Here is a 5,811-nt window from a genome sequence, read left to right as displayed (position 1 = left end):
GCTGTCGCCACATAGGCTACTCTTTTACCTCAGGCAGCAAGGGATATTTTATTTGCGCTTCCCACAGACAGGATAGCACAAACCATGGCCTTTATTGAACCAGTTATGGATCACTGGTCGGTGCAAGTGGTTTACACTTACCCATTGAGCCTTGCTGAGCACTCACTCAGGGTTTGGAGTCGGTATCTGGATTAAAAAACCCATGCCTCGACTGGGATCCGAACCCAGTACCTACCAGCCTGTAGACCGATGGCCTAACCACGACGCCACCGAGGCCGGTCTTATTTAGATGCATGCCAAAAATCAAGCTAACATGGAAAGTGAATGAATTGTAGAATTCGGCAAAAACTGACCATAACAATTAACTTAATAACATTTGAACACGAATGAATGAATGAATGAATGTTTAACGACACCCCAGCACGAAAAATACATCAGCTATTGGGTGTCAAACTATGGTAAATGCAAAACAATTGATGATCAATATCAAGATAAAAATCCACCAGTTAAGCTAGGATTCCATGTGTCCGTAGTGCGCTATGCGTAGTGCGTTATGCGTGATGCGCAATGCGTTTTGCCCGTTTCCATGTAGCCGTATATATTCATCTGCGTGAAACTACTTTGCCCTTTTGGAGCAAGACTGGAGAAAAGAATAGGTGTGTATTTTGTGAATATGGCTTGCAAAATATGGCTTAAGTGTAGTTATTATCACAAAGTTATTGTTACTGTATGAAAATATTATATGACGGATGTCTGGCTTCTAGTGTGTGGGTGCAACTTTTAATAACTTTTAATATTTCGATGTTTACTCAAATCATGATACACACCGTAATCTACCTCCAAAAAATATCAATATTCCATCTCCCCCACTGAAGGAATAAACTGTTTATATTCTTTAGAAAAGGGCACCCACCCCAACACCATCGACTTGGATCCGCTGACATTTAACAAACTGGCTTATCATAATTATGCTGCATATACACGTACATATATAAGTTTCTGTGTATTGTGTTTATATTTTTTGTTGAATGTTATTTTTACGGAACATTATCTATAGTAGACTTTATCATGCCTCCCTGCTGGTCAAAACTAGCGCGTTTAAAAAGAGAGGTGGAAGAAGATGAAAATATGTTGCTCACAGCTGGAATTGCGCATTACTACCGAAAGAAAACCAAACGAAGGAAACATAAGTGCTGGGTCCATGCAATATTGAAACAGAGAAAAATATTTGGAACGTGCCATCATCTGGTTAAAGAACTTGAGTTGGATTCAAAAGAATTCCAGCAATACTTTCGTTTAAGCAGGGAACAATTTCAGCAAGTTTTGTTGCATTTAGAGCCACACCTTGTCAAAATAAACCTAACAAGAGAAACCATCAGTCCAACGGAACGACTTACAATATGTTTGAGGTAATAACGTAAACATACACATGTATATATTTTGTTAAGTTCTGTTTATTTGCAAAAACATGTAATACAAATATCAAAATTATACAATGACTGTGGTATGAACTGTTTCCTGAAAATCATGAATAGTGAGCATTTGCCATCCTGGCCCTATTGCATCTAAAATACCGAATGCAAACGTTACAGTGCTCTATACATTAAGGTTGCCATAATGAAGAAACATATTAATTCCTGTCTCAGTTGTTTAACTCGGTCATAGCCATGCCAAGAACATCTGATGTTTCCCTCTCCACACTGGGGAAGTGCTCGTTTTCATAGTGATTACTTTGTGGTGAGCACCGATATAAGGGAACGCACTGCTGAAGTGTGCTGGAGGGAGATATTATGCAATGTGTTTGAGGCTGCACACAAGCTTGCATTGAAGGAAGAGGCATAATAGTTTGGGGTGGCAAATACCTATTCTCTGCATTGAAGAACAACTGTGCAATCTGAAATTGCACCACTCCTTTAACATCGTTTGGCAGTTTCTTTAGACGAAGAATGTATGGCTCAAGGAAAGCCTCATCTTCATCTCTAGCTTCTGGAATGTTTTCCCTTCTCTTTTTAGTACTTGTGCAGAGATCAATCAGTGCCTTCTGAAAGCCATCTGGTTCTTTAGTTTTTCTATACCTGGCTTGCTTTGATCTTATTATTTGTTTGCTACCACTAGCAGATGTTCTGTTGACGTTTGATGTTGACTGGCTCTTTATGCTATTAAAAAAAAAAAAAAAAAAAAAAAGCGAAAAAATTAAGCACAGTTAATACATTAATAATAATAATAACAATAACAACAACTACAACAACAACAACGACAATAATAAATGATCTTTTCATTCATTTCAGATATCTGGCAACGGGTGAGTCGTACAAGTTACTTGCATTCAGTTTCCGTGTGGGTGCTACAACTGTTGGTACCATTGTTCCAGAGGTATGTGAGCTGATTTGGTATCACATGAAGGACTTGTATATGCCGCCACCAAGAACCAGTAATGAATGGAGGCTTATTGCAGAAAACTTTATGGATAAATGGGACTTCCCCAATTGCATCGGAGCGATAAACGGCAAACACGTTATTCTAAAAGCACCAAAAAATACAGGATCACTCTATTTCAACTACAAAAACACATTTTCTATGGTGTTACTAGCCTTAGTTGATGCTAATCTCAAGTTTCTTTATATTGACATTGGGTCATATGGACGAAACAGCGATGGGGGCATTTTTCACATTCAAGCCTTGGCAAAGCTTTAGCTGCAGGTAAATTAAATCTGCCTCAAGATACTCCTCTTCCTGGTGGCAGGCACATGGGACCAATGCCTTATGTCATCATAGGAGATGAAGCATTTCCACTACAAAGGACTCTTCTGAGACCATTTCCTGGAAGGGGTTGCACAGAAGAGCAGAAACTGTTTAACTACAGATTAAGTAGAGCCAGACGCATTGTAGAAAATGCTTTCGGGATACTAGCATGTCGTTGGAGAATATATCACAAAAAAATAGCGGTACAGCCTGAAACGGTCAAATCTGTGGTAAAGGCTACATGTGTTTTGCACAACATGCTACAAAGCCAGAGCACCCCGGCACAGATACAAGCCATCCAGCAAGAATATGTTGAGGGTACAGAATGCGAGGCTCTTGAAAATATGCCCCGAATTGGTCACAGATCAGGTGTGGAGGCAGGCAAAATACGGGAGGTTTTCATGGAGTATTTTGCTAATGTTTACAAACTGCCATGGCAAAATGAAATCATTCAAAGAGGACAGTTCAGAGAATAGAAGTTATTTTTACGATTTACCTTGTTGATCAGCAGTATATTTTATCCCAATCTCATCGTCTGGATCTTCATCACCATCCACAGAGTTTTCAGATAGGTCATCATGATCATCGTTCTCGTTCAGAGAAAGACTATCTGCACATAGATTGCTGTCAGTGCTGAAAATAATCAGTATAACTTCTACCCAATCATTGTGCATGTAATATCTAGGGCAAGGAAGATATGATGTAGACATAGTTAATGTTATAATTATATGAACTGCAATATTCAATATGCTTTAAAACAACACCAAAAAGAAAAAGAAAAAAAAAAGTGTTCTCCATTTTACTTTCCAGAAATCACCTATGTAAAAACAGAGTACGTAAATTCGTAAACAACCATAGTAGCAGTAGCAACTGATTTACATATACATAGAGAAATCATTTGTTGCCATTATTCAAAATCAATAGAGGAAACCCGCTCCCGCCACTTGGGCGTCTCGTTCTGACTAGCAGCAAAGGATATTTTATATGCACTATCCCATATACAGGGTAGTACATACCACGTTATTGTGAAGCACTGGCTGGAAAAAGAACTAGCTTAATGGGTCCACTAAGAAGGATCCATCTGGCGACCCACCTTGAGCGTACGCTATACCACTGAGCTACGTCCCACTCCCGACGAGATGAAATGTACACAAGTGACGTAATGTACATCACAATGTGTCACTAAAATGCTGACGCAATAACGTAGAAATAAAACGAGACAATTTCATCAATGTAAAATCATTACACATCGTACTACACTAAATTAAACATGACCACTTAAAAATCAGGTTTGATTATATATAATGTGCATGTGTTTATGTATGTGGGTCTAATCTTCCTACCTGTCTTTCCCTCCCAGTCAAGTATAGTTGCTACGCTATTCCATATATTGACGCTCTTCACAGAGTCCTTGTGGTCCTTTCTTGAAGTGTCATATATGGACGGCTTTTGCTTCACCACTTCTATTAATTTTTCTAAAATATCTTCTGGAACAATGTTCCGAGGCATTTTGATATTGCCGCAAAAAAACTAGGAAACACGTGATTTCTCAACTTCCTGTGTCCGTATTGTCTGCGTGATGCGTATTGGAACGATCATCGAGGAGTTCTGAATTAACGCATCACGCATTACGTACACATGGAATCGCTTCAATTGAATTCAATAGAAACCGTTGTTAGCGCATCACGCATAACGCACTACGCATAGCGCACTACGGACACATGGAATCCTAGCTTTAAATTAAAACACAGTGTAAACATTTGAACAATGCTACCTCTCAATAATTAATGTCCCGTTGCATTAATTAAAATACAACGTCATCCCACTGGTCCAACCGTAGCAACGGGAGTTCATTTCTCGATGAATGTAACAATTATGTCGTCAGGGAACGTCATACCTGATGACGTCATAATATATTGGTAATTTGTCTTACAGAGCGTTATTGTTTTAACCATAAAATAATTCCAAATAAAATATGAATTTTTCAAGTTATCATTAGTAAGTATGTTTGAAATTTAATTATAAATAGTGTCTGTTATTCCTTTTACGTTCATCTGGGTATGAACAAAACGAAATCATCCGCAAACTTCTGTGAGAACGGCTTTGCCGATTCACACAATTTGCGGATTTTTGTTTCATACCCCGATGAACGTGAAATAAATAATAAGCAATACTGAGATAATGTAACAAATGTGTACCCCCGCTCCCCCCGAAACTCACAAAATAACACCAGCAAATACAAAACAAAGAAAATGAAAAATAAAATAAAAACGTTAATATACAGACAATATACGAAAACTCCCACCGCGAAAAAAAGAACAACAGCAAATCCACAAGGATATCCACAAACATAAACAGCAACAACACAAATAGTCAACAAAACAACTATGATGAAAACCGGACACAGTCCACCGAGTTAATAACATTTGGACAAGCAAAGGACTAATGCTAAAATGCTAATTATCCATAATGCAATAATGCTAATTATCCATAATGCAATAATGCTAGAGATATAGATAAAATAAAGCGACCAGATATGTTTTGCATTGGCATGGTGAATATTACTCCGTTAACAAAATAACAACATCAATATTAATAATTTAAAAATATATTAAAACCCTAAAAATAAAAGGCAAAAACCAAATTCACCGACAATACAATATATAAACAAATATACAAAAAAGAAAGACAAAAGCTTTCATTGCAGCCATCCCCCCCCCCCCCCCTCCAAAACACCCACATCAAAAACAACAAATAAACAACAAAAACAAATACACAACAAAATAATTACAATGATAAATCTGATAGACAGTCCAGTGAGCTGACTGATGTACATGTCCATGACAACAGACAAGGCAAGGCAGGTCTTTATTACGCTCAGGCCGTATTCTACGGCATGTGTTCAATGGTAGGACATGCTTTACAGGAGCAAAAGTAGCGACAGCATGACAGAAAATCGTTTAGATATACGCCAATAATCCAGTTAAAATGGAGAATGGATGAATTATATGATTATGTATTAAAATCAGATACTGGTACATCAAAAGAAAATATAACGTATACTGACAC

At 37.8% G+C, this 5,811-nt stretch overlaps 1 long non-coding RNA gene across 1 annotated transcript; it reads right to left on the bottom strand.

Moving 5' to 3' along the window:
• Nucleotides 1–1,436: 1,436 nt before the first annotated feature.
• Nucleotides 1,437–4,022, bottom strand: LOC121389050. Its single transcript, XR_005960040.1, has 2 exons — nucleotides 3,239–4,022; nucleotides 1,437–2,156 (listed from the first exon to the last, which is right to left on the bottom strand). It is a non-coding gene; the product is annotated as an uncharacterized LOC121389050 (long non-coding RNA).
• Between the last annotated feature and the right edge of the window lie 1,789 nt (nucleotides 4,023–5,811).

Source organism: Gigantopelta aegis, chromosome 14, assembly GCF_016097555.1.
Source record: "Gigantopelta aegis isolate Gae_Host chromosome 14, Gae_host_genome, whole genome shotgun sequence".
Classification (NCBI taxonomy): domain Eukaryota; kingdom Metazoa; phylum Mollusca; class Gastropoda; order Neomphalida; family Peltospiridae; genus Gigantopelta; species Gigantopelta aegis.
The sequence above is the reverse complement of the archived record's forward strand: the minus strand, read 5'-3'. Positions and strand labels throughout refer to the sequence as shown.